This window comes from Protopterus annectens, chromosome 6.part1, assembly GCF_019279795.1.
Source record: "Protopterus annectens isolate FY-2018-M chromosome 6.part1, PAN1.0, whole genome shotgun sequence".
Lineage (NCBI taxonomy): Eukaryota > Metazoa > Chordata > Ceratodontiformes > Protopteridae > Protopterus > Protopterus annectens.
Window position 1 is genome coordinate 39935805 of NC_056738.1, and position 14654 is coordinate 39950458.

At 40.1% G+C, this 14654-nt stretch overlaps 1 protein-coding gene across 2 annotated transcripts in view; it reads left to right on the plus strand.

Moving 5' to 3' along the window:
* Positions 1-14654, plus strand: part of TRIM54 (tripartite motif containing 54) — a 1123771-nt gene that overhangs the window by 426973 nt on the left and 682144 nt on the right. The window lies entirely within an intron of this gene.

The window sequence follows — 14654 nt, forward strand, 5'->3', positions numbered from 1 at the left end:
TTCGGAGTTGGTATATTTAAGTAGGGGTGGTGTGGGGCTGAAGTCCCCCACTTAATGTAATGTTTAAAGTGTTTTATTTTATTTATTTATTTATTTTTGTTGGAACAGTGATTTTTCCCCTAGGAAAAAAATCGCTGTTCTGACAGTTCAAAATTGTAAGCTTTCACTTACATAGGGTTGATTGATCCCTGTTCGCTTTTTTAAGCATTTGGTGATCTAATATAGACCCTATTATACACATATCTGTTAATTTGTTTGTTCATAAGTAGATGTCTGAGGTATGCACAATCATACAAGTTACTGTATTTCTGGTTATTTGTGGGTGTGCATAGGTGTGAGTGTGTGTGTGTGTGTGTGTGTGTGTGTGTGTGTGTGTGTGTGTGTGTGTGTGTGTGTGTGTGTGTATGTGTGTACATGTGTGTGTTTGTGTGTGTACATGTGTGTAAATAATACTACCAATTTTATCTGTGGATGTGCACAATATTGGTGGGCACATACATAATTATTTTTGACAGTGCTAAAAAGACAAACAGTTAACTCATATTTTAAAACATTAGGCAGAAAATGCATCACAGAGCATTTAGTCCCTCAAGAACTTCCGGGAACTTGGTGACTTTAACACCCCGACTGTTTAAGGAGGTTTTGACACAGGCTTAGTATGAGAGGGTTTCATCTTCAAACTTCTGCCTTAGACCTTGCCTAGAGGTGTGCACAGCAGGTTGCTGTAGCTTATGTTGATCTTGGTGTAGACAGTGTGGTGAGCCTATGTGCATCCTGGAGACAGTGTGGTGAGCCTATGTGGATCATGGAGGCAGTGTGGCGAGCCTATGTGGATCCTGGAGACAGTGTGGTGATTATTTCCTTAATGTTCCTAACAGTCAGATCTCAGTGGTTTGCACAGAAGGTTACTAAAAGTTGGTTTGGAAGCAGTGTACTTTTGAGAAGCAACATGCTGGCATCCATTCCTGAGATCAGTATTTTTCATTTTACTTACAATTGGAGATCAGATCTGTATATGGGTTGCTATCTTTTGCAGATAGTAGTAAGGTGGCATGCTGGGTATGTACATCTGACAGCATCAAGTTTAATTTTGTTACTGTGACATTTTGTTTGCTTACATTTGTCCAAGTCTTACATCAGATAGGTACACAGAAGATAAACCAACTGATGCACAAAATAAAAAGTTGCCTTATAGCAAAAAAGAAACAACCACCAGTATATCCAACAAATTTAATGAAACTCTGATGTCTCGGCCAAAGCCTTCAGGGAGTATAACAAAGTAAAAAACTTGCCCCATATGTACACATAAACAATCATACAATTGAAGAAGTACTCTCCAATTACATTCTTCATTTAGTCCCCTTGGAGACAGGGTGTCAAATTTAAAAAAAATGTATGTAGATTCTTTTAAAAGCAACTGTTTCTTGATAAAAGAAACATCAAATCTAGATATGTGTATTTTTTTCCAAAACAGTGCTGTGTAACCCTTTACTTTCTCCATCATGAAACAAACATAAATGTTCAGCTGTAGTGCTCTCTGCTTTTTTATTAACAATAAACCTCACATGCTCTAAAATTCCAGTTTTAAAACACCTTTTTGTTTCTCTAATATAAAATTTGTTGCAAGGACATCCCAAGGCATATATAACGCCTTCAGTATTGCAAGTAAAATGGCCACAAGTTCTAAAAGAAACATTGTTTATTCTAGGAAAAGTTTTTATTACATACTTGCAAGCCTTGCACTCGCCTCAAGCAGATGTACCACACATTGTCAAACTATGTGGTATATTGGGAGATGGAATACTGAATTTACCTCTTACCAAAAAATTCTGTATACGTTTTCCTTTTCTGTAGAAAAATTCTACTTCTTTGTTCAACCACTCTGAAGCATCCCTTAAAGATGTCATATATTTCCAGAATATCTAACTTGATCTATTATTTTGGGACTAAGACAACTGTATGTTGTAAGAAAAAATATTTTTTCATTTTTCTTTTTCTTATGCACAGCCCCAGTGCATTGTTCATCCTGAATATGTTTCTGGAGTCCATTAACTCTGTGTATGAATTTCTGCCAACTATCATGTATTGTCTTCACACCATAGCCCCTATTTTAAACATGTTTGCAGTTTTATCTAGTTCTTGTTTGAGATACTCTTCAGTATTACATAGCTTATACAAGCGAAAAAATTGACCAAAGGGAATAGCTTGTACTGTATGGGGTAGATGGCAGCTTTCACCATACAAATTGTGTGCCTTCACTAAATTTCTTGTGGACTGAAGTTTTTAAAATGTTCTCATCTGAAATGTCTACTATGACATCTAAAAAAGCGACACGTCCCAATTTTCAGACTGTCACATTTTAGTCCAAATCGATTATTTTGTAAGTCGGCTATAAATTCATAAACTAATTCTTTCCCTCACTCAACCAGAAAAATGAGGTCGTCAATAAATCTGTAATATTTGACAACATGTTTATAAAAAAAGGAATTTCTATATAAATGTTCCCTTTCGAACAAGCCCATACTAAGGTTGGCATACATGGGGGCAAAGGCTGCCCCCATGGCAGTGCCTTGTTTCTGATGGTATAACTCATTATTAAATTAAAAAAAAAATTTTGTTAAACAGAAATGGACAAGCTCTACAATATATTCTGTAGCAGGACTGTTCCCCAAAAAGCATCTATGTATTGCTTCAATACCAAAACTATGCTGGATACTGGTGTATAAACTCTTTACGTCTATTGTCACCCAAAACATCTTACAATTTCACTTAATAGTGCTTATTTTTTCCAGAAAATCAAACACATCATGAATATATGAAGGCAAGGAGCAAAGTTTGGGAAACAAGTAACTGTGAAGAAACTGTCCTACTTTATTTAAGAAATAATTGCATCCTGAAACCATAGGCCTGCCTGGGGGCTGCATAAGATCCTTATAAAAGTTGGGAAGTCAATAGAAATAGGCCATTTTACAATTCTCTGCATTAAACTTTTTTTTATGTCTTCCTCAGAAAAATAGCCTAGTCTATAGCCCCTGTGCAATAAATTTTCATACTCCTTTAATGCATTTTCATACATAAGGTTATCAACTTTTTCATAAACATTACCTGGCAGATAGCTAAATATCGGATGTAAGACATAATCACCAACTTATTGTCTTTGTCAGCCGGCTTAAAAATTAAATCACTTCTGTTACTTAATGCTTTCAGTGACTTCCATTCTAATAATGTTAAATTATAATTAATGTCATACATTTCTTTTTTAAATTTTAAATACTCATTATTCACTGGAAAATTAAGCATTTCAGAGAAATGTTTAATACCTTTATTTAGAAAAGATGGAATAAATGTGCTATTGTTTAACATGACTTGTATCAGACAGTAAGCTTTAGACTCAATATAAGAATCACATGAATAGAAACTCTCATTTAAAGTGCTAGTGCTACTATCTAAAACATGTGGTGAGCCTATGTGGATCCTGGAGACAGTATGTTGAGCCTATGTAGATCCTGGAGACAGTGTGGTGAGCCTATGTGGATGCTGGAGACAGTGTGGTGAGCCTATGTGGATCCTGGAGACAGTGTGATGAGCCTGTGTGGATCCTGAAGACAGTATGCTGAGCCTATGTGGATCCTGGAGACAGTGTGCTGAGCCTATGTGGATCCTGGTGGAGACAGTGTGGTGAGCCTATGTGGATCCTGGAGACAGTGTGGTGAGCCTATGTGGATCCTGGTGGCGACAGTGTGGTGAGCCTATGTGGATCCTGGAGACAGTGAAGTGAGCCTATGTGGATCGTGGAAATAGTGTGGTGAGCCTATGTGGATCCTGGAGACAGTGTGATGAGCCTATGTAGATCCTGGAGACAATGTGGTGAGCTTATGTGGATCCTGGAGACAGTGTGGTGAGCCTATGTGGATCGTGGAGACAGTGTGATGAGCCTATGTGGATCCTGGAGACAGTGTGCTGAGGCTATGTGGATCCTGGAGACAGTGTGCTAAACCTATGTGGATCCTGGTGGAGACAGTGTGGTGAGCCTATGTGGATCCTGGAGACAGTGTGGTGAGCCTATGTGGACCCTGGTGGAGAAAGTGTGGTGAGACTATGTGGATCCTGGAGACAGTGTGGTGAGCCTATGTGGATCCTGGAAACATTGTGGTGAGCCTATGTGGATCCTGGTGGAGACAGTGTGGTGAGCCTATGTGGATCATGGAGACAGTGAAGTGAGCCTATGTGGATCCTGGAAACGGTGTGGTGAGCCTATGTGGATCCTGGAGAGAGTGAGGTGAGCCTATGTGGATCCTGGTGACAGTGTGGTGAGCCTATCTGGATCCTGGAGACAGTGCAATGATCCTATATGGATCCTGGAGACAGTGTGGTGAGTCTATGAGGATGCTGGAGACAGCGTGCTGAGCCTATGTGGTTCCTGGAGACAGTGTGCTGAGCCTATGTGGATCCAGGAGACAGTGTGCTGAGCCTATGTGGATCCTGGTGGAGACAGTGTGGTGAGCCAATGTGGATCCTGGAGACAATGTGGTGAGCCTATGTTGACCCTGGTGGAGACAGTGTGGTGAGCTTATGTGGATCCTGGAGACAGTGTGGTGAGCCTATGTGGATCCTGGTGGAGACAGTGTGGTGAGCCTATGTGGATCCTGGAGACAGTGTGGTGAGCCTATGTGGATCCTGGAGACAGTGTGGTGAGCCTATGCGGATCCTGGAGACAGTTTGGAGAGCCTATGCGGACCCTGGAGACTGTGGTGAGCCTATGTGGATCCTGGAGACAGTGTGGTGAGCCTATGTGGATCCTGGAGACAGTATGGTAAGCCTATGTGGATCCTGGAGACAGTGAGGTGAGCCTATGTGGATCCTGGAGGCAGTGTGGTGAGCGTATGTGGATCCTGGAGAGAGTGGGGTGAGCCTATGTGGATCCCGGAGACAGTGTGGTGAGATTATGTGGATCCTGGAGACAGTGTGGTGAGCCTATGCTGATCCTGGTAGAAACAGTGTGGTGAGCCTATGTGGATCCTGGAGACAGTGTGGTGAGCCTATGTGCATCTTGATGGAGACAGTGTGGTGAACCTATATGGATCCTGGAGACAGTGTGGTGAGCCTATGTGGATCCTGGAGACAGTGTGGTGAGCCTGTGTGGATCCTGGAGACAGTGTGGTGAGCCTATGTGGATCCTGGAGACAGTGTGGTGAGCCTATGTGGATCCTGGAGACAGTGATGTGAGCCTATGTGGATCCTGGAGACAGTGTGGTGACTCTATGTTGATCCTGGAGACAGTGTGGTGAGCCTATGTGGATCCTGATGGAGACAATGTGGTGAACCTATGTGGATCCTGGAGACAGTGAGGTGAGCCTATGTGGATCCTGGAGACAGTGTGGTGAGCCTATGTGGATCCTGGAGACAGTGTGGTGAGCATACGTGGATCCTGGAGACAGTGAGGTGAGCCTATGTGGATCCTGGAGACAGTGTGGTGAGCCTATGTGGATCCTGGAGACAGTGGGGTGAGCCTATGTGGATCCTGGAGACAGTGTGGTGAGCCTATGTGGATCCTGGAGACTTTGGTGAGCCTATGTGGATCCTGGAGACAGTGTGGCAAGCCTATGTGGATCCTGGAGACAGTGAGGTGAGCCTATGTGGATCCTGGAGACAGTGTGGTGAGCCTATGTGGATCCTGGAGAGAGTGAGGTGAACCTATGTGGATCCTGGAGACAGTGTGGTGATTATTTCTTTAATGTTCCTAACAATCAGATTTCAGTGGTTTGCACAGAAGGTTATTGTTGCTTCTCGACAGTACACTGCTTCCAAACCAGCTTTTAGTATTGGATATCAGATCTGTATATGGCTTGCTATCTTTTGCAGATAGGAGTAAGGTGGCATGCTGGGTATGTACATCTGACAGCATCAAGTTTAATTGTGTTACTGTAACATCTTGTTTGCTTACTATTCTCCAAGTCTTACATCAGACTGGTACACAGAAGATGGCTATCTTTTTTGGGAATGCTATTTTTGTCAGCTTTGAACAGTAAATCTTGGGCACAACATATTTCTTCCTTGAAAGGAGATAAAGCTGAATTTCTCTCCTTAGTCAAGATTTTTCTTAGGCTATTATTGGACCAAAAGGTTGGAAAGAAACTCTAAAATGCATCTCAGAGTATCTAGATCATTATGGCTTCTGTGGGCCTAGTAGCCTTCAGGACATTGGCTTAATTACATTAGTTTCTTCCTACTTTACAGCGTCCTGTTGGCCACTAAGGATATGTTGAAAAGGGATGCATCAAAAACTTTAGGTGCAAGAAAAAATGTGAGAAAATAGGAAAACAGTTTTCTGAATGGTGCTTGGGACACTTGCATTAGTGTACTTATGTAGGCGTAGCTGCCAGGTTTTAGTACTGATGCTTGCTAGTACTGCAAAATGACATTTATATGAATGTACCCTATGGCACTGAGGGGTGCTGATGCATCAACATTGGTGTAGTGGGACTGGTTAGCATGATATGGTACAGATATTTGTCACAGTACTACATTGTAAATCAAGTCTGTCAACTGTCATACAGTGTTTTGGTGCAAAGCAGAACTGTAACCAAATGTCTCTGTGTGTAATGTGGACAAGGTGTTATACACTGCCAAAAAGCCAATGTACAGAGACAGAATGAGTACTATTTATTGCAGTCCTGACACATGACCTATATATTTTATGTGGGAGTCAAACAAGGATCTGTGTACCACATGTCGGTGTATGACCTGTGAGTTTTCTTGGGGGAGTGCATTATGGCTATAAATTCCTAGCCATGTCCCTGTATTTGCATTGGGTATAAAGCTGGTATGTTTTAAACTTTCACAAATGAAGCACATGAGCATTCTGGACATGGGACATCATGTCCAGTAAATACACTTGTCATTCATGGTGAGACAGAACAGGCTGGCAATGTTGCATTTCAGGCCATAAGAACCCATGGCTTTAATGCCTTTGTAGCATCTAGGACAAGTAGTTTCACATTGCAAAGTTTGCTTGAAGATTAGGCTGCAGAACATGGCTGCCAGGCATTCTGAAAAGGCACTATAAATGCCTCATCTGCAAGTGACGTTGATGATTCCAGTTAATGTATGATTCAGTCTTGGACAGTAAGACTGGGACTGCTGTAGCCATACAACTGTTGTTCACCAATGTTATAGTAGGTATTATCCTTGACAGAAAGGCACCAGATAAAAACAGTGTTTGCTGCTGTCAGTTTGACGGATATATGGTAAGGGTTCAGTGTTGACTACCTCTGCTGCATTTACCCTGAAATACTGCCTATGCATGCTGGGAACCTATCATGGAGAGTGACGTGCTAATAATGCTGTTGATTTAGATGGCCACATAAAACATGCAGCCATTTTCCAAGAAAGTGCAGTTACCGAAAAATCAATGAACAATAACTAGCATGTCTTGAAGGTTCAATGAGCAGCAATATCCAGGTGAAAGACTTTCTTAATTCAGATGTACAGATATATGTCAGCTGCCTAAAATATTGGTCAATAGTTAACTGTTATTGGTCCCTGTCTTGCTGTTCTTGGGTGATACTTTATTGCCAGGGATTTTGTGACAATAGGCTGCCACCCAGTGACTAATCTCTGCTGACCACAGTAAATTACATTACAATGAATACAGTCTCCAAATATGTTTGGAATATCACAATGGCTACTGTCAACTTTGTGGACCAGTTCGGATGAGGTGTCTATTCAGAAGCCAATCCTGCAGTCAAGACACTTGGGAACACTTTCTTTCCTTGGTGGTATTTCTCATTGGAACTGCTAATTAAATCACATTCACTTCTCCTATAATGCAGGGGTCCATGGCTAAACTACCATCACATGTCAGTAAAAAACCCCCAAGAAGATAAGTTTGACTGGTAACATTCTCACTTGTTTCCTGCGGGGATGTTACCCATCTGTAGTTTAACTTAAAAATTCTGAAAAACACCTGACAAAAAGTATGTCTTTTATTACTTAACTTCAACTTATGCTGTTTTTACGTATGTGCAGCAATATATTCATACGAGTTTTAAAACATCTTTCGAGGAGTTTATAGATAAGCATTTTGATCTTAACTGCATTTTTAATCAGGAACAAAATGCTTCACAACATTCAGTAGCTCTTGTGAAAACAATATCACTTTAAATAACATCAATGTGCTGGTTAGCTACAGTGAACAGTATCAAGAGCACAGCGATAGATATCACATGACCATCATTTTCATTCATGCTCACTGGTGCAGCTCAGATTCTTGGAGCATTGTGGAAGCAATGTCTCCATGATTAGTGCTGTTTGCTATACCAATGTAATTTTTTGTCAGTATTAAACCACTAAGCATTTATAAATGTCATTGTGGAAGCAGCTTAATTGCTTAATCACATTAAACCTGCTGTATTTATGAAAGCAATATATATTTTTAAATCTACAGCAAAATGCTTCATGTTGTTTTTTTTTGCCCATCAACAGCAGTTGTTGAGGCAGTGCATTTTTGTCAGGATTAGAATGCATTGCATTGCACCCCAGCAATCACTGTGACCACACATCTTTAAAAAATAATGCTTCAGTACAGTTCCTATTCAATCCAAGATTCAAGCAGTAACAAATGCTTAGTTTGTGTATACTCTGAAAAGTGCAACTTTTTTCATTTTGGTGACCACAGAAAATAAGTAACAACCTGAAACAGCATGAGAGAAAAGGTACAGGAGCTGGGATGCTGAGACAGAGGAGATGGGTGATAGCTTTTACCTGAGTTTCAGCTGGATAACCTGCATGTCTCATATGGTTGTAAAGATTTCTGGAAAGAGATACAAATGATAATAGACAACAGCAAGTGAGTGTAATCTTCTGCATGCTTTAGAATTTCTGTTTCTAATGATAGGTTATGTACAGGAAGAATGGGAAGGCATTTCTAAGGGATAGTGATTGCATCTTGAAAAGGCATCAAGTGCGCAGGCTGATCTGCTGGAAATAAAGGGTTTAGCTATTTGCCTCTCTGCCATAGGAGGGCAGCATTTGGTGACAAGTGTAACCATAAAAAGGATGATGATTTACTCATTACCCCTGGAGGGATAAAGAATTGCCCAGTAAACTCTTGGTGCACAGTATGAAACAGGATTCTAGAGCTCTTTTGATGCCATCCTACATGTAGGCTTGAGAGCAAAAAACCCTGATGGACAAGACACAATCCCTCAGCTGACCTTATGCTACCTTCTGTCCTTCAACTGATGCCCAAATGGTGGTGGTGGTGGGGGGGGGGGGTAAAATCCTACAGTGACAGACGTGGGCCTTAGCAGATAGGCAAATATAATGCAATAGAATGCATGCCAGTGAACCTGATAATGATCACCAAAGCTTCTTAAAATAAAAAGAAATACAATGCTTGATGGATTGTCCAACATAGAATTCTCCTGAAACAATGTAGCTTTAAACAGCAAAGAGGATTACTTAACTTTTCTGTCTCATATTTTTTTTACTTTACCACTTTCACAGCCTCTTTGCCACATCCAGGTTGCTTACTCGTATTTTGTTATGTACAGTGTTGGTGCTCTCAGTTTGGTGCCATTAAGGAATAAGATAACAGAGTGTTCTGTATTTTAGGATATTGCCATACTTCAGTCCATAGTAAGGCCCAAGACAAACCCGAGTGTTTTATTCATCTGAAAATTTGTAGTATCATGTGATATATGGTTACACTTAAAAATTTCCAAAGCATATTTGATTGAAAAGTTTTTTTTTCTGTGGTAGGAAGCACTGAATGCTCAAAATGTTGAAATTTTTATAGTGACTGTTGGTAGAATTATGAAATGAATGTTTGACTGAAAAGGTTACAGCGGGTAGTGTGTGTGTGAGTGTCTGCAGATTTTAGGGTTAGGGTAAGGGTTAGGTAAGGGGATAGTTCTACTGTTTTGTATGCTTGATGTTGTGTCTTTGTCCTTCTGTCTTAAGTAGTGGTATTGTAAGGGAAAGGGTTTTCAGTAATGTAATATATAGGGTTAGAGTCAGGGGCAGGGTTGACTGCAGTGGTGGTGCTGCGGTAGCATTGTCGCCTCACAGTAAGGCGTTGTTCTGTTCGATTCTCAGGTAAAGCGTCTTCTGTGTGGAAACATGCGTGAATGGGCGTACCTTCGTTGAAGGTTGTGCGTCAGAGCTGGCAAATCGGTACGTAAAAATCTACTGCCAATCATTAGCGGACCGGAGTTCCGCTGTGGCGACCCCTAACCGGGAAAAGCTGAAAGATACAGCAACAAGAGTCAGGAGCAGGGTTAGGTTTAGCACACATGAGTAAGATTTGCTGGGAGGCATCACTAGCAAGACAACACTTGAACTAGGCTTTATAGTCGGGGTGTGTGACACTGGATATTTTTAGCTGGATTTAGTTTTTCAAAATTTTATGATTCGATATTTTGAATGTTCAGTGTTTTGTGATTTCGACAAAATGAAGTACTGCTTTTTTTTCTATGAAATGAACATTCAGTCAAATGAACTACAATTGATACAGCACATTTTTCTGCTATAAACTTGAACCACAGTGTAAAATTAGAGGAATGATACAAGTATTTAGTTTAAGCTTTGTCAGTATTCAGAAGCAGCATTACAGCTAGGGGCCAGCCAACATTTGAGACCTAAAGTTCAGTTTAACATGAAAATTAACAGCATGAGTGTGAGTGAAGCCATTATTTGCACAATAAGCTGTCATATGCACAATAACTGTCTTTAACAAACCATGCTGGGATTCATTAATGTCTACACTGTGTACACTGTTCTGAGTGAGCAGACAACATAAGCATAACTCACACCTTCTTCCTCCTAATTTTAATTTTCCTACTGATTTCCTTGCAGCCTTAAATATTGCGGGGATTCATAAAGGTTACCACAAAGTGTAGACCACGTGTGCACTTTGTGTACTCTTTCTGAGTGACTAAAATCACAAAAAATGTGGTGGAGATATTCTTGAATATAGATTGTGGTGCAGGCATTCATGAATCTGGCCTCATGTGTTTATTTGAAAGCATAAGATAGATTTCTTATTTTATTTTATTTAATACTTCTCTTTATTTATCTCTTAACTCTTCACATCACCCCTTTAGATAGGTGTGCACTTGACTGAAAGGCCTCATCTGGTTAGCTAGTCTAATAAGTATGTTACTGATATCAGCATTTACTGTTCCTTAGCACAATATTTTGAAATATTTGAAATGTAAAATTCATGTTTGCTCATGTAGAAACTGAAATTTTGAAGTTAGAAATGATAAAAAGGTATATGTGATATTTATAGTTTTAATACATTGTTAGTATAAGCAAGTCAATTTTTTTGCCAGGCAAAATCAATCAGTTTGGATTTCATTTTGCATACATAAATATTTGATATATGTTTTACTGGGAGGTTGGCATAATGGTTAAGGTGCTTACCTTCCAAGCACAAGGTGCAAGGTTCAATTCTCACAGGGGGTAACTGGCTAGGCTCAAAATGGCCCACTAGGGTAGTTAGCTTAGTACTAATCTATGAACCTATGCTGTCACATAAGACATATCTCTGATATTTTCTCTAGTTCCTTTATTCACAGGAACCGCCAATAAATTCTACATTATTTTCCTTTCTTGAGTCCCCTGCTGTGTTTATTAATTCCCTGCCTCTTCCTTTTGTCCTCTACCATGGACTGCACAGTATACAGCCCTTTCTGCATGCTATCACTGATACCTCTAGGCAAGAACCATCTGCTCATTTCAGACTGGCAAAGAAAGGCACATGCACATCACTAAAATCTCATTTTATAGCATAGAAATAAGACCACGGAAAAGTTTACGTCTTTCGTTTTAAATTGCTTCAGCAATATTGTGATGTAAGAAAGCAGTGCCACTTATAAAATGACTAATTTCAAATTTATGACCCTCACATTAGCTTCTTATTCACATTTAAATTTAGCCTCTGCTTTAGGAAATGCATGGCAGCACAGCATTAACAAATTCCTCTCATTACTGTCATATAGGCACCCTGTAAGGAAATAGCAATTGCTCGCTGAATGTAAAAGATTTTCATTCTTTTGTCTTTAGTTACAACAGAGCTTGAGGTCATTAGTCGTAACTGATCTTGGGATGATGTGGCACAGAAGGATATTCCTGGACAATAATCTAGATGACCCTGGTTTGAACAGCAGCCCAAGTGCATGGCTGCAGGGGAAGTCAGCAGGGCAGGGTGGAAGTGTATGGCTACCATCATCTTATCCGTCTTAGGGAGTTTGAAGAGAGCTCAGTGCACTGCATGGTTGTCACCTAGCAGAGATAAATGTCCTTACATGCAGCAAGAAGAGCTAAGACATCCATACCCAGACAGCTGTGCATTAGCACAGTAGCCACAGTTCAGGTCATGCAAAGAAGCATGCATTAGCCATTGTGGTGGCACTGTGGCAATTATACAGACATTAGTTTGCCACAGAGGAAGAAGTTAAAGTACTACTAGAAGATTCCTAATGCACTCGCTATAGATGATGCAGCACCAGGGAGGAGGGGCATCCTGTATACTTCTTTATCCAGGGGACAATTAAGGTTCATCCTTCAATGTGGGTCACTCCCATCTGGAGATGGTAAGGCCATAATCCTTTAGGTTGTTGGGATGAGGGTTCTCTGAGCTGATAGTCACTGAGGGGATGAAGTAGGGTAGGGGAATAGTCAACTGCTGACTCTGTCAGTGGTCGCTGAGAGGCTGGTCTAATAAACAAACAAATGGGTTCAAGATCCATGAAGGGCTGATGGTTGACGAGTATTAAAGAAAAAACAACTGGAAAAAAAATATCTTGAGATAATTAATATAATTTGTATAACCCACTTGTTTTATGTGCCTGGTAATAGGGAAACCTATATGGGTGCTACAGCAACAGAATATTATGTCAGTTGAATACATTTGTGACCCTCCTTGGCAGGTAAGCTCTATATCCTGTCTACATCTAATGCATAATCTATATTGATAAGGGAGCAGCTGCTGGAAACAGTCTGTTGTAAACATAGACTTCATATCCTGTGACAGCAAAGTGCTGAATGAACAAATGCTTGATCCAAGCTTGTGTGGACTTAAAGGCAGATTGCCGTGATCCAGTCATAAAACAGGACTACCTTCTGAGCCATACGGATAAATCTCTTGTACAATCTAAGTCCTGAAAGCATTTGAATATATTCACACAGATGTTGTGCTGTTACTGAATACATGCTAAAGGATTCTAGGTTAGATATCTTTCTTCAGAATGTTATGGGTGAGCCAGCTTGGAACCCACGGGTAGTATGAAAGGACGTTCAGGAGGGCAAGAAGGTCAGAAAGACACAGCCCAAAACTAAAACAGCACAGTCATATCAGCGAAAAGGCACAGATATGAAGTACAGTTAGAACAAGGAACCAGCAAATGTAACTGTTTGAAATGTTGGGACCTGCTAGAATGTGTCCTGGAATACAGGGACTGAATGACAGAAAGATCGGACTTACATATATTAAGTCTGAGATGCCATTTCTTGGAATATTCCATTTTCTCTGAGGTATGGCAATCACTGACTTGGTATATATAAGTCTGTGATGTGTGGGGGGCTTGCTCCCACATGTGGGGGTGCAGGGGGCTTGCCTCCCCCCATCAACAAAAGTTTTAAAGAGAAGAACTATCTCAGAGATTCGGTTCTTTTTTTTTGGGGGGGGGGGCATGTCACACTTGGCTTTTCTAGTGCCGACATTTCAGTACTGGAGCCACTAGCAAAATCAAATTATTGCAAGTAAAAACTAAAACTCTACAGGCAAAGCAAAAAAGTAATTAAAAGACAAAACTACTGATTCAGTTTGAAATATATTCCTGAACAATAAAAAGTAAAGCGTGAGGCAAAAGCTTTAAATCCAAGTATTTTAAATTAGGGTTCTTATATTACTGGAATGCTTGAAGTTCAGGAGTTAAGAATGTATATGTTTATAAATGGTATTTCAAAGGGTCTGCTACGTCTTGAGTTTCAATGAGTTGAGACTTTAACCAAACAAATAAAAAAATAGCCTAAGCTTCAAAACATTTTTGCAAGCCCTTTCGCACCCCTATGGTGAGAGGGGGGCTTCACCCCTACATCTACTTATTTAACTATGCTAACTCCACAGCCATAGAACAGCAGATAAAGGGGAAAAAGGCAACACACACTGCACTAACAGGAACCTCACCAGGAGTGTACTTGTATCTAAAGAGTCAAAAAGTTATGTCTGAAAATCCCTTCTCTCCATGATTTTTAGCAGAAGTTCCATCTCTGCTGTTCTGTGTCATAATGTCTTTCTGTATTGAAAATCCCATCTCTGAATTTCTGGTGAGAAATACTCAACCCAGAAGTGTCACCAGAAATTATGTTTTACAGCAACGTTTTTACTTTACATCATTTTATATTGCTATTTTTATATATATATATATATATATATATATATATATATATATATATATATATATATATATTTACTTATTGACATATCTTTTTTTTTTCTTTGCCCCCCCATTTTTCTTTACTGATCTCTATCCTCACTCAGGCATTCTAGCTTTGCTCTACTTTAAGATCACCCACTATGGTACCCTTATTTGTTCCTTGTTTTGACATTGTAGAACCTTTATTTTAGAATTGCTTACCAAAGCTTG